This window comes from Lathyrus oleraceus, chromosome 7 (assembly GCF_024323335.1).
Source record: "Lathyrus oleraceus cultivar Zhongwan6 chromosome 7, CAAS_Psat_ZW6_1.0, whole genome shotgun sequence".
NCBI classification, from domain to species: Eukaryota; Viridiplantae; Streptophyta; class Magnoliopsida; order Fabales; family Fabaceae; genus Lathyrus; species Lathyrus oleraceus.
The window spans coordinates 405,414,983-405,431,095 of NC_066585.1; positions in this window are offsets into that span (position 1 = coordinate 405,414,983).

Consider the following 16,113-nt stretch of genomic DNA (forward strand, 5'->3'; position numbering starts at 1 on the left):
ATTTCAGTTGAGACATGATCCTGATGACTTTACTGGGGGAACTATCGAAGGAGATGATGGATCCTTGTGGGGATAAAACACCAACCAGAAACTTCCAAAGGTCAACCAAATATTATCCCTACCCAGGATTTCATCTGCTGAGGAGGAAAGGGAGCTGCATACACTCTGCTCAGGAGAGGAAACCACAAAGAGGATACAAACATGCCAGGAATATGAAAAAATGTCTTACCCTGTCGAGAATCTTACCATCCTTGGGAGAGCACTGAAGACATCCCCAATATCCCTTCATCATTGTGAATGTTCACTATGTTTAAAAAAAAATTATGAAAACTTTAAACCATGATATTTCTTCAATTAAAACATGCAAACATTTGCTGAATAGAAACAATAAGAGTGTAAATAATAGGATAAAGGCTCAAAATTTATTTGATGGAATGGAAGTCTGCAAATGGCAAGACTCCATAGATCTTTACGAATTTGAAATTGGTGATATATTGGAAAAGGGCTACATTGAACATAATGACCATTTCTCCACCAATTCTGAATCCGATGTATTTGAAGCTTCGGTTGACGATGACTGAGCGAGAATCTCTGACAGATGACAGTTTGTAGAACAAAGTCTTGCCAGGATGCAGTTACTTGCCAAATCCCTATTTTTTGCCTAGATTGCCCCAGGGTGAGGTACTCAATCTAGCGGGATACATATATTCAATTTTTTTTGTCTCTAATTTTTGCCTGGATCGCCCTTTCGGGTTTTCAATCCACCGAGACGCTCATTTTTGCCTAAGCCGCCCTTTCGGGTTTTCAACTTAGCGAGCTATTCTGTTTTTATTTTTAGGCGAAGTATTTCTTGATTGCATCTAAATTCACAAGACGAGTGAAATCCTCCCCATCCATAGTTGTAAGTATCAATGCACCGCCTGAAAAGGCTCTCTTAACAACATACGGACCTTCATAGTTTGGAGTCCACTTGCCCCTGAAATCGGGCGCGAAAGACAAAACTTTCTTGAGCACAAGGTCACCCTCTCGGAACACACGAGGCTTGACCTTCTTATCAAAGGCTTTCTTCATCCTTTGCTGATACAAATGACCATGGCACATGGCAGTCAATCTCTTCTCTTCTATCAAATTCAAATGGTCATAACGACTCTGAACCCATTCAGCATCAGTCAACTTGGCTTCCATCAAAACTCTCATTGATGGGATCTCCACCTCTACTGGGAGTACGACCTCCATGCCATAAACAAGCGAGAAAGGGGTTGCCCCTGTTGAAGTGCGGACAGACGTACGATATCCATGCAAAGCAAATGGCATCATCTCATGCCAATCTTTGTACGTAACGACCATCTTCTGGATAATTCTCTTGATATTCTTATTAGCAGCTTCAACAGCCCCATTCATCTTGGGTCTGTAAGGAGAAGAATTATGATGTGTTATCTTGAACTCGCTACATAACTCTTTCATCATCTTGTTGTTCAAGTTAGATCCATTGTCAGTAATGACCTTATCTGGCACACCATACCGGCATATGAGTTGATTCGTGATAAATTTCACAACCACCTGCCTGGTCACGTTTGCATATGATGCCGCTTCAACCCATTTAGTGAAGTAATCAATTGCTACGAGAATAAACCTGTGACCATTAGACGCTTTTGGCTCTATCATGCCAATCATGTCGATTCCCCACATGGAGAAGGGCCATGATGATGAAATCACATTCAGAAGTGTCGGGGGAATATGAATCTTATCCGCATAGATCTGACACTTATGGCATTTCTTCATATATTTGCAACAGTCAGACTTCATTGTCAGCCAATAGTAGCTTGCTCGCAACATCTTTCTAGCCATGGCATGTCCATTGGAATGTGTACCAAATGAACCCTCATGGACCTCAGTCATTAACAGGTCTGCTTCGTGTCTATCCACGCATCTGAGCAGCATCAAGTCAAAGTTTCTCTTATAAAGCACATCGCCATTGAGGTAGAAACTGCCTGACAATCTCCTCAAAGTTTTCCTATCTTTCACAGATGCCCCAGGCGGGTAAATCTGGCTCTGAAGGAAACACTTGATATCATAATACCATGGCTTATCATCTTGCACCTCCTCTACTACAAATACATGAGCTGGTCTATCCAAGCGCATCACAGTGATATTGGGAACTTCATTCCAAAGTCTTACCACAATCATTGAAGCAAGTGTAGCAAGAGCATCTGCCATCCAATTCTCATCTCGAGGGATATGATGGAAGTCAACCTCAGTAAAGAACGTTGAAATTCTCCTCGCATAATCTCTATATGGGATGAGGCCAGGCTGATTCGTTTCCCATTCACCCTTAATCTGATTAACAACGAGGGTCGAATCACCATAGACATCAAGATGTTTGATCCTAAGATCAATGCACTCCTCCAATCCCATAATACATGCCTCATACTCAGGCATATTATTCGTGCATTTGAAAGTTAGCCTTGCTGTAAAAGGAAAATGTGTTCCCTAAGGAGTAATAATCACCGCCCCAATGCCATTTCCATATTGATTTACAACGCCATCAAACACCATGCTCCATCTGGAACCAGGTTCTGGCCCTTCATCAAGCGTAGGCTCATCACAATCTTTCATTTTCAAAAACAGAATCTCCTCGTCTAGGAAGTCATACTGAACTGACTGATAATCCTCAATCGGCTGATGTGCCAAGTGGTCAGCCAAGATACTACCTTTAATAGCCTTCTGAGCCCGATACTCAATATCATACTCAGATAACAACATCTGCCAACGGGCAATTCTCCCTGTTAAAGCAAGCTTCTCAAATATATACTTGATTGGATCCATTTTGGATATCAACCAAGTCGTATGATTCAACATATACTTGAGTAAGCGCTTAGCAGCCCAAGCCAAAGCACAACATGTTTTCTCAAGCATTGAGTATCGAGACTCACAGTCGGTAAACTTCTTACTCAAGTAGTAGATGGCATACTCTTTCTTCCCTGATGCATCTTGTTGACCAAGGACACAACCCATTGAGTCTTCAAGAACAGTCAGATACATAATCAAAGGTCTTCCTTCCACAGGCGGAGACAGGATCGGAGGTTCAGACAGATACTCTTTAATACTGTCAAAAGCTTTATGGCAATCCTCGGTCCAATCATGGGACTGATCTTTCCGGAGGAGCTTGAATATCGGTGCACATGTGGCAGTCATGTGGGATATGAATCTAGAAATGTAATTCAAGCGGCCAAGAAAACCTCAGACTTGCTTCTCAGTTTTGGGCGCAGGCATCTCTTGTATTGCTTTGACCTTTGCAGGATCAACCTCAATACCCCTTTCACTAACGATAAAGCCCAAAAGCTTGTCGGAACGGACTCCAAATGTACACTTGTTGGGATTCAGACGAAGCTTGTACTTCCTCAAACGATGGAAAAGCTTCAACAAGTGTTCTACATGTTCAACTTCCATTTTCGATTAGCAATCATATCATCAACATATACCTCGATCTCCTTGTGCATCATATCGTGAAACAAGGTAGTCATAGCTCGTTGATACGTGGCTCCGGCGTTCTTCAAACCGAAGGGCATCACTCGATAACAGAATGTTCCCCAAGGTGTGATGAATGTTGTCTTCTCCATATCCTCGGGTGCCATTTTGATCTGATTATATCCGGAAAATCCATCCATAAATGAGAAGACTTTGAATTTAGTTGTATTGTCTACCAACATATCAATATGTGGCAAAGGGAAATCATCTTTCGGACTGGCTTTATTCAAGTCTCTATAGTCCACACACGTTCGGACTTTTCCATCTTTCTTAGGCACGGGCACAATATTGGCCACCCATTGAGGATATGTAGAAGTCACCAGAAACCCCGCATCAATTTGCTTCTGAACTTCTTCCTTGATTTTTACTGCCATATCGGGATGAGTTCTTCTGAGCTTCTGCTTCACAGGCACGCACTCAGGCTTCAAAGGCAGGAAGTGTTGTACGATATCAGTATCTAAACCAGGCATGTCTTCATATGACCAGGAAAAGATGTCAACATATTCTCGTAGCAACTCAATCAAATCCTTCTTAACAGATTCTTCCAGGAGTGCCCCGATCTTCACCTCACGAACACAATCCTCAGACCCCAAGTTGACTGTTTCCAGATTCTCAAGATGTGGCTGAATGATCTTCTCCTCATGCTCAAGTAGACGGGTAATCTCGTCAGGAATCTCCTCAACATCATCTTCTTCTTCCTCAAATACAGGGAATTCAAAGTTGGGAGATGGTGTTGGATCATTATGTTCAATGGGTTTGATTAACCTGCATAATGATTTTGGATAAAAGAGACTTTTAGAATTCAAACAAGGCAAATCATTATGCAGATGAAAAGATTGATTTTATTCTTATTTTTAGGGTTTTATGTGATCACCAGTTTCATGCAAAAGCAAAAAAGGGAAAATAATTGGAAAAACAAACATTTAACATGAATTTATTGAATGAAAACATCATTGTATTTATGCGCCAACAATGTCATCACTCCTCCTTTTGGCATGGGAGAAGGGTTTTAAAACACAATGAACATTACTTTGACTTATGGATAACTGTTGGAATATCCACAGCGACCCAATTATTGCAGACCCCTCCAGGGATGATGAAATTGCCAAAATCCTCTTCCTCTTCTTCCAAAATGGCAGCAGCCTCTTCTTCTTGACCAGTGTGGATGAAACCTCCACTCTTGAACAATCCTTGCTCGTTGAAGACCCCAGAAGAATAGCCTATGCCAGCCCGGGACTTGTTGTCTTCCAACTAAATCATCTGTCCTAAACCGGCAGTTGCACCATGCTCAATGGCCAACTTTGCATCTTTATAGGAATCAAATGAAGGAGTTCTCTTCTCAATAGGCTCAGCAATAGATAAAGCTTGGAACGGAGTTCCAACTTCATCCCCAGCGTCTATATAAGAGAAAGAAGACAAATGGCTTACCAGGAGAGCCTTTTCTCCCCCTACCACCACCAGCTTCTTATTCTTTACAAATTTCAATTTCTGGTGTAGGGTGGATGTCACAGCGCCAGCCTCGTGAATCCATGGTCTGCCTAGGAGACAGCTATACGATGGGTGAATGTCCATAACCTGGAGGGTAATCTGGAAGTCACTTGGTCCGATTTTGACTGGGAGATCAACCTCACCAATCACAGTTTTACGAGACCCATCGAAAGCCTTCACAACTACTCCACTCTGCCTCATGAGAGGCCCTTGATATGACAACTTCGAGAGAGTGGTTTTCGGCAATACATTCAATGATGACCCAGTCTCCACCAGCACATTGGACATGGCGTCCTCTTTGCAGCTCATAGATATATGTAATGCCAAGTTATGGTCTCTTCCCTCCTCGGGGAGATCAGCGTCACAAAAACTCAAATTGTTACAGGCGGTGATGTTTGCAACAATGCTGTCAAATTATTCTATCGTGACATCGTGATCCACGTACGCCATATCCAACTCCTTCTGTAGAGCTTCTCGGTGTGGTTCTGAATTCAATAGCAATGATAACACAGATATTTTGGATGGCGTTTGTAGAAGCTGATCTACAACGTTGTACTCACTTTATTTGATGAGCCTCAGCATCTCATCACAATCTTCTATCGTATTGCCACTCGGGCCAGCAGAAGCAGGAATTTTCAACGTAGAGGAGGGATTAGCAACAAGTGCCGGATTTGGAGTGTTCACAGCGTTCCTAATCGAGCGTTCAACAAAATCAGCATCAACACTTCCTCGAGCATCAACTTGAGGCTTCAACGGAGCTGAAAATACACGACCACTACGGGTCAAACCGCTGACGTCAGCAATGTTAACGACAGATGAAGAGGGCAGGGACACCTCTTTCCCATTTTCCACTGCTACAACATTGTAGCGATAAGGGGCCGCCTTCTCAGAAGAGTACAGTACAGGACCGGCTGGCTTGATAGTCAGAGCAGGAGAAACCTTCTGCTTGCTACCATCATACTTGATGACAACAGGCTCAGGTATCCGGAATACCGGAGAGATTACGTTGACTTCAACAGCATCTTCGTCAACATTTCTGTTCTGAAGGATCTCAATGACTCCCTCATCCAGCATTTCTTGAACATCTCTGCGCACCTGGCGACATCCTCTCTGATTAACAGAACAGACTCGACATCTATCGTGGTCATGCTCATAATGGCTATAGTCACACAGCAGACGATGCATCTCAACCAGCGATTGTCGGATATGACTGGCATATTTTACTTTATATTTGCCAGGACAGCCCTGAACCATATTGACAGATTTCCCATGCTCGGGCAATGGGTTCTTCTTCACATTCGGACCTACGTCCTCGAAAAACAAAATCCCGCTTCTCACAAGGTCTTGCACCTTGGTCTTCAAGGGATAACAATTTTCCACGTCATGTTCGGGAGCGCCGGAATGATATACGCAATGAAGTTCTGGCTTGTACCACCACTGGGGGTTAGCAGGTACAGCGGGAGGGTCTCGCGGAGTGATTAATTTTCTATCAATCATAGATGGATAGAGTTCAGCATAAGTCATCGGAATTGGATCAAAGGTGACCCTCTTCCTCTCGTAGCTGGTACTGGCATTGTTGTTGTTATTTCGAGGCTGGTAGGCCTGCTGTTGTGGACGTTGTTGTTGTTGCTGATATTGCTGAGTTTGTGGTTGTTGATAATGTTGAGCTTCCCTGAAAACAGGTGCTATATGAGCCATCTGATGTTGATTATTGACTGGGCGAGCAATCTTTCTCTTCACAGAGGGTCTTCTCTTGACATGGGAAGACACAGCATGTGCCTCTCCCTCCTTCTTCTTTGCAAAGCTCCCATATCTCTTTGCTGAAGAGCCTTCTTCTCGAGTTAAACGTCCTTCACGGACCCCCTCTTCCAGTCTCATTCCCATATTCACCATCTCGGTGAAGTCTGAGAGAGCACTGGCTATCATTCTCTCGTAATAGAATGAACTCAAGGTCTTCAAAAAGATCTTGGTCATCTCTTTCTCCTCTAGGGGTGGCACTATCTGAGCTGCCAATTCGCGCCACCTCTGGGCGTATTCTTTGAAGGTCTCTTTCTCTTTCTAGGACATCGCCCTCAACTGGTCCCTATTAGGAGCCATATCCACATTATATTTATATTGCTTAACGAAGGCCTCACCAAGATCGTTGAAAGAGCGGATGTTCGAACTCTCCAAACCCATGTACCACCGGAGAGCGGCACCGGACAGACTGTCCTGGAAATAGTGGATGAGCAGTTGATCATTATCAGTTTACATCGACATCTTGCGAGCATACATCACAAGATGGCATAGTGGGCATGTGTTCCCCTTATACTTCTCAAAGTCAGGTACTTTGAATTTAATAGGGATCTTCACGTTGGGCACAAGGCACAACTCAGCAGCACTCTTACCAAAGAGGTCCTTCCCCCTCAAAGTCTTCAGTTCCTTGCGAAGCTCAAGGAGTTGATCTTTCATGTCATCCATCTTCTCATAAACGTCTGGGCCCTCAGATGGCTCAGAATGGTAGATGGTATCTTAAACTCTTGGTAATGTATGCACGACGGGTGGTGGCACTTAAAGGACCGGGCTAGATGCCGGCAAAGAAGCAAGAGTAGGAGCAAAACCTTCTAGCATAAAATTGGCGGGCATTCCGCAAGGGAACCCGACTGGCATAGATGGCACAAAGTGAGTTGTTGCAGCAGGCACAGTAGAAGTTACGATCTCAGAAATGACCGTCCTCTGGGGAGGAGTTGCGGGTGTTGGAGAAGACTGGCTCTGAGCGGCCAAGAATGACTCCATCAGGGCAGTCAATCTGGCTACCTCCTCTTTCAGCTCGCGGTTCACTTGTTCCAAATGATCCATCAGTCTCGAAGAGTTGGCTCTAGTGTAGTACCGGTGAGTCAGCTTGTCTTTGAAATAAATGAAGAACACAGAGTTAGACCATAGGACAAGAAGCCGGGAACAAAACCTGCTTATGCACATGATGCATGCAATGCTTGTGCATATGATTTCTTTTTTATTTCAGAGGAACTTTAGAGTTCTACTTGCAAATTTTGGGAAATACTACACTTTTATCACATATGGAAACATCTCATCAATGATATCTGGAAAATATTTTTGTACCAAAGAAGTACAGCATTGATAACCAAATACAAGAGAAAAGGAAAATAATCATCCTATGGATCCCTAGAAACAATCATCTAGATCTCGGGATACAGGAAGATAAGAAGCACGAAGCCTCTTAACCTCCTCCTCATAGGCTGCCTCCATATCTGCCTTCTCCTTGGCGAGTCGATCGTACTTCCTCTTCCAAAACCTGGAAGACTGAGGAAGTAGAGAAGTCCATGCATCATTAGGATCATCAATAACCTGATGCTCGAGAAACTCAATCAAAGCATCCTTCTCCTTAATCTGTTGAAGCAACTCTTCTCGTTCACGGATCCAAGCACGTGAACGGTATTCATCTCTCAACTCCTCTACTCCTTGGTCAGGGAGGGCTGACGGCCCAGCCATAACCAAAGGTGTAGGTCTCGGATACTCGTAAGGCATGAGGTACTCAGAAGCTCTCCTCCTAACCCAAGTAGTGTAAGGCTCCAAAGCGACACGATTCTTCGGACCTAGCTCCTTTCTTCCTTTCCTATGAATCTTGTGCCAAGCGCGACCATCCTTCCCTTCAAGCCTTAGGGATCTTTACCCTTCTGAAAGAACACACCCTCTAACAGAATGTTATTGGGTTTATCCTTTAGGGGGAACCCAAGCTGACGACGTGCTAAAACAGGGTTGTAGTTAATCCCACCACATGTACTAAGAAGAGGTACATTGGAGAATTCACCACAATAGTCGATAATCTGCACGCTATCATATACACGGTTATACCAAAAGATATCATCATTAGTGAGAGACATAAGTCTCGTGGACCACCATAGACATCCTTTGTTCTCCTTGAAGGCGACCGTCTGTGGTAAGTGAGAAATAAACCACTTATACAACAGAGGCAAACAACACACAACGGCACCAACACCCTTTGCATTCCTCATATGCAAAGAAAAAAAGTGTCACCCAACAGAGTCGGAACGGGATTAAAAGTAGAGAAAATCCTAATAGCGCTCACATCCACAAACTTGTCGATGTTGGGGAATAACACTAACCCATAGATGAGAAGTACAAATATGGCCTCAAAGGCGTCCTCACTCATGGCCTCCCCATACATGGTAGCTTGAGCAATAAGAAACTCAGAAGGGATACCTTGAATTCCACCTTTGGTAGTCATATGAGCACCAACCAGAGATTCATCTATATGCAACATATCAGCTATCTCTCAAGAAGTAGGAATACTCTCCAAGCCACTGAACGACAACTGGTCTAGAATAGGTATACCCACAAGGTAGGCATACTCCTCAAGCGTGGGTAAAAGATGAAAATCCGGAAATGTGAAGCAACGATACAAAGGATCATAAAACTGCACCAATACGCTCATCAATCCTTCATCCACCTGAGTAGTCAGAAGAGGAAGAAGCTTCCCAAAACGAGCCTTGAAACCCAAAAGATCTAATACATAGGATGTCAAATTCCTTAGCTCTTTCAAGTCTGGTTGTCTGAAGCTGTACTTCTTTGTATTCCTTCTTTGTCTTTCCATGTCCGAAAATTTGCAAATAGACCTCTTAAGTTCCTTGAAAATTTTCTTATTGTTTTGATGATATGGATGCAAATGGGTGCATGAATGCAACAATCACACTCAAGGATCAAGCAAAGCACACCAAACAAAGGTCGTGGGATGGATCATGTTATCCTTAATATCAATCATCCATTTTGGTGGATTATGGTTTACACCTTATCGACACCCAAGTTCCATTGATATTAAGGATACATGAACGGATCAACCACGAATCAAGGGTTTGTTGCAAGTCACGAGCATGGAGTCTCGATTGAGAACCACCCAAAAGGAGTGTACTAGGGTTTATACCTGCCAAACATGTTCTACAAGAGGTTCCCATAGTCATCATCCCATCTTTCGAATATTATCGGAGAAACGACTACTCGTATTCCAAAAATATTCTCAAGAGAGACTCTTATGAGTGTAGCATCGCGTAACAATCGTATCAAATCTTACACTTGAACGACTTTCGCACTACATCCTAAGAATAGGCCAAGATGGGTTTGGTAAACTAAGGTCCTTGGCTTTTAAGGTCTATATTGGAAAGAGTAATGCCTAACCACAACTACTTGTGTGACATTATTGATCCCAACATGACCTCCACCAAGTGAATGGACTTGCAAGTCAACTTGCTAAGGTATAACTCCACACAAGTCAACAAGACTATGCCATTCTCCTATCCTAAGTGCACTCGAGTTCGGGTATAGAACTCATCTCACAAAGATCACCAAGCATACAAGGAATTAATATTCAAGCAATTCAATCATTACATACAATACAGTAATCCCAAATTGCACAAAAATATGTCACCAAACAATATACAATACAATACAACACAATATGAAAAGTAGGCAAAACCCACTAGGCAAAGCGTCCCCAGCAGAGTCGCCACTTTTCTGTCGCGGGGTATTTGTTACCATTAGAGATATTGACTAAATCCAAGGTAAATCATACAAGTCGAGTCGCCACCGCACTTCTATTTATCCAAAGGAATGGTTAGAAAGCAAACAAAAACCTAAAAGTTTTATCGAATCAAAAACTAGTAAAAATGTCAGAGATCTGGGTAAGGGGGTTGGTTATGCAATGGGAAGGTTTTAAGCACCCAAAACATCCTAGGTACTCCTAGGGAGCCCTTTTCATACTTGTTGTAAGGTTGGTATTTTGTGAAAATTTATTTGTGCAAACATGATTGAAGAGATGAGAAGAGAATATACAAGTTTATTTACATATTTTGTTTGGATGGATAAACCCATTGCCTACGTACCATCTTAAAAAATATTAGGATCAAAACCTCGTAGTTCGGGGTAAAAGTCTCAAAAATGAGTTGGTGAATTGATTGGTCCAAAAGCCTCAAGGTCTTTTGTTATCCAAGGGAGAAAACTCAACCTAAAACCACAAATCCACCATGTGAGGATAGCTTCAACATGCTAGTGAGGGGTTAACCCTATAATAAGCATGGAAGACTCACTGTCCATCACTAAGGATATAGGTGAGTATTACATCTACCTCAAGGATAACTCAAACCTAATAGTTAAAGGTTACGAAAAGTTTGATTAAGAAGGTGGCCATTGAAACCACAAAAAGTATTTTGAATGGGTTATATTTACCAATGAAAAGTATTTACAAAATATAGTTAAAGTGGATTTAAAGATTCAATTCCAAATAAGTATTAAGAAAAGAAAGTTTGAAAATCAAAAGCATAAGGCTTAGGTTTTTAATGTTGAAAACAAGTGTTAAATATTTGCACAAAGGTTTTGGCTTGGGTTAGAGTGGAGAGAAGAAGAAGAATGGCTAAAGTCCTAAACATACAAGAGATAAGGGACAAGAAGCAAAACCACAAATGGAGTTCCTCTCTTGAGATCATATTGATGATCCAAGTAGCTCCCATCCTTTGGAATAAGCAATCACATAAGCATAAACTCAAGCAATCATCAATCAAAAGAACTCTTGAAAAGCTCCCAAATGTATCTTGGATCTCTCTCTCTTAGAATCTCATGGCAATGGTTCCTCAATTTGAATCAAGGTGGAATCCCTAGCACAAGAACACACACATTAAAATATTCTAGCAAACAAAACAAGGAATGGACAAGAAGAGTTTAGAAGTTGGTCCTTTCAAGGTCATCTTCAAGCTTTAAGCATTCTAAAGGCATGAGGCATAGTTGCTCTTTGACATTTTAAGCATTCTAAAGGCATGAGGCCTAGTTGCTCTTTGACTCCAAATTAGCATAGGGAAAGTCCTAAAGTCTAAGTCCATTTTTGTCCAATTCTTTGTATTGTGGTCAACAACAATCAAAACAAAATAAAAGCACAAATGATATATACACAATTATATGTGCTCAAGTGAGCAAAAGGCAAATTGCATTAACATAAACATGTGCTCAAGTGAGCAAAGGAAAAAGCAAATGAATAATATGTACAATAATAGTAAATTGCATAAAAGTAAAGTGCAAAAAGTAAATGTTAATGGTTAATGATTAATGTTAGTAATTAGTGTGCCATAAGGCAAATTTAGCGTTATGTTAAGCAATCGTAATTTGACTTATGTAGAAGTCACAACTATCTGAGGCCGGTCAATAATAATGTAGGAAACAACACAAGTTAGAAGTCTTGATTAGTGAACCAAGTTCCAACAACTTGCCATGCCAAAAAAAAGAAGGGAAATGATCTTTTATTGGTTTAAGTCCTTTGCATGATTTAAGAAGCAATCTATCCTTAATGCAAAGTCATTCACTTGATCATTTGATCAAGATGAATTAGATTTGAATCAAGGAAGATTAAGCCTCCCTAATCAATGCTAACTTATCAACCTTTAACTCATTGATCAAAAAGAAAAGAAGAAGAAGAAGAAGAAGATGGATAATGAAAAGAAACAAGTGCATTAAATGAAATGGAATGTACCAATCAATAAGTGTTGACCAATGACATTGAGGATCATGGTCAAACAATCAAAAACAGAAGTGAGATGAAGATTGGAAGTCAAGAAATGAACAAAATATTTTTGGCATTTTTAATATTTGAAAATAAACTTGAATTAAAAATATTAAAGAGAGGTCAAACTTCAAAATCACTTCAAATCAACTTTGAAAAGTCCAAGTGATTTATCCCAAGTTCAACAAGGTCAAACAAAGTTTGACAAAAAATTTCAGCATTTTTAAAAGTCAGAAACTATTTTTAACCAATTAAAAATGAATAAAAATAACCTAATTGAACTAAAATCTCAAATAAATCTCAAATCAATTAAAAAATTGATGAGAATATTTTTCATAGATCCATCATCATTCAAATAGGTTGAGAAAATATTTTTGTATTTTTTGAATATCAAAAACTATTTAAAATGAATTAAAAATAACCAGAAAAGAGAAAATTACTAAAAAATATCAAATGATGAAATAAAAAATATTAAAAATCATTTTTGGAAACTAGAATTAAAAAGAGAAATAATGCAATTGGTCCCATATTTTTTGGATAAAAAATGAAAGAGTTATGAATATTTGAAATAAAATGGAATTAAAGAAAATAAAATGGAAAATAAAAAAATCAGAAAAAAGGAGAGGCGTCTGATCAAGCCTCATTAATTGACGTGGCTGATCAGACGCTCCACATGCGCGCGCTCATGGTAGGCCTTAGTCAACTGAGTAACATGTGGAATTAAAAAAAGTCGTAAGATCCAAGAGCCATGATTCAATCTGGAAATCATCATCAACGGCTGAGATTGAAACTGGCAAACGGACGGTGGTGTACACCACAGTCTTCTCCGGCGAGCATGGAGATTCCGGCCAGAGTTGCAGGTCATAAAAACTTGATGAAAAAGAGCGATCCTCATATCATTGGAAAGCTAGGGTGATGTACATCACCCCTGTACCACTAGTTTCTCTTCTAGATCCCCATAGGAAGAGAAATCAGAAGGAGAAAAATATGGTGTTCATGCTGAACTTCATGGATTTCAAAAATTGAGCATATAGCAATGATGCCTCTATAGAGAGGATTTCAGACAACACAATATTAAGGCCAATAGATCAAGGAGTAAGGAGTTTCGAAGAAAAAACCAGTTGATGCACACCTTTGAACTATGGAGCTTTGAGTCTCTTTCCTTGCTTCCTTTTGCCAAACAGAACTTCAATAGACTAGATGATGAAGGTTTAGGAACTTTAGATCTGAAGATTCAACCAAATTCAATTGAATTTCAGATCTGAAATTTTGAAGAAATGTGAACTTAGTTCCTTTGGTATGGTTGGGTTTTGATTTCTGCAGCATTTCAGATTTATTCAGGGTGTCCAAATGAATGAAGCAGTGCATCTATTTATAGCACAAGGTGATGCAAGGAGGTGGAAAACTCGTGTGTGCATGAGCTTGGGTCCTCCATGCATGGGCCTGTACAGGCGCATGTGAGGCCCAAACTCAATTGATTTTGCATGCTGAACACAAATGAATGAGTTTTGGACGTGCAAATGGCAAGGCAAAGGCTTGTGCATGAAGTTTCATCATGAATTCCAAAATTATGCCCAAATGTTCACCTCTTCGAAAATGCCAATTAGAAAATCCAAACATAAGCATATGGGTAATGGTTGGAAAGGTCTTGACATAAGGAATAAATGTTATGTTGGACAAAAACTCATTTGAAGTGTGGAAATTTATGAAAACAGGCCATGAAGTTCATAGTGCAAGACATGCCTTTGAGAATTTTGTCAAATTGGTCCAACTTCAAGCCCTTCTGTTTTGATGATGCATGCATCAAATTGAAAAACCTTCAACATAAAAGTTGTATATCTTTTCAAGACAATCAAGATGGACTTAAATTTTTCATCATTTTGATTTTTGATGAAGAAGTTATGGGCACTTGAAGTTGGACTTTTTTGCCTTTCAATGCATTCGGTCCAAAGTGACCTATAATGTTTTGCATTATCACATGTATTTATTTTGCGATTTTGAATTGTTTTCAACATAACATTTGACGTAGACACAATAGGATTTCCAATGAATTTAATCCCACCTCAAAATCATAAAAAATGAATGAGTTATGTTCTTGGGAAGTTGACCCAAAATTAGGGTTTTAGTCAAAATGACCTATAATGTCTTGGAATGGGAGATGACCTTCCAAGCTTCAAATAAATTTTTGATAAACATGAAAGTCGTTAATATTGTCCTTAAGAACATTGTTTCTCTTGGGATCATCTCCATTTGACCAACACATAAAAAGTTAGGTCTTAGTGCATTTCAAAATAGTCAGATGAATTGACTGATCAACTTTTCAAGTCCATAACTCATATCTTGATGAATTGATGATTGAGGACACTCAAATAAGTTCAAATATGTATGAAATGATGAATTAAATAACTTCCCTTGATTGTATTTGATCATGGGCTGAGGTTGCTTCATGAGCAAGGCACAGTTGATGAACAGATGAATTAGGGTTCCTTGGGACACAAGCCTTAAACCCTTTGACTTGCTATGATCAAAATGATGAATTGAGATACTAGGGAGGCATATTTGATGGATGAGAGCCTTTGGAACCATTGCCATGCTTGCCTTCATCTTCTCTTGGCCATATCTTTGCACAAAGGATCACCTAGAAGCTTTTGACCTTGTGATTGCTCAAGCTACAAACAAAAGATGTTAGTGACATATTTTTGTGCTTTTGGTTAGTAAACAAAAATGAGAAAAGCAATAATATACAATTCAAGCATGCTTGGTGATCTCAAACCACTCACAAGAGAGATCCCACCCAAAGGGAAGGAAAACCAAGATGCTTATGATCCTTGAGGCTTTACAAATGCAAATGTTATGATGCCATGAGGGATCTTAGGGCCAAAATTGGGGTCTTATACAACCCAACGAGACGCTCTTTTTTGCCTAAGATTCCCTTTCGGGTTTTCAACTTAGCAAGCAGTTCTTTTATATTTTTTTTAGGCGAAGTATTTCTTGACTACATCAGCATTTATAGGACGAGGGAGCTCCTCACCATCCATAGTTGTAAGGATTAAAGCACCACCAGAAAAATATCTCTTAACAACATATGGTACTTCATAATTAGGAGTCCACTTGCCCCTAGAATCAGTAATAAAAGACAAGATCTTCTTGAGCACGAGGTCGCCTTCTCTGAACACACGGGGTCAAACCTTCTTATCAAAACCTTTATTCATCCTTTGTTGATACAATTGACCATGGCATAAAGCCTTCATCCTCTTTTCTTCAATTAAATTCAACTGATCAAATCTACTTTGGCACCATTCAGCCTCAGAGAAATCTGCTTCTATCAAGACTCTCATTGACGGGATCTCAACTTCCACGGGGAGCACTGCTTCCATGCCATATACAAGAGAGAAAGGGGTTTCCCCTGTTGAAGTGCGGACGGATGTAGGATACCCATGTAAAGAAAAAGGGAGCATATCATGCCAATCCTTGTAAGTCACAACCATTTTCTGGATGATCTTCTTTATATTTTTGTTCGCAGCTTCAACGACCCCATT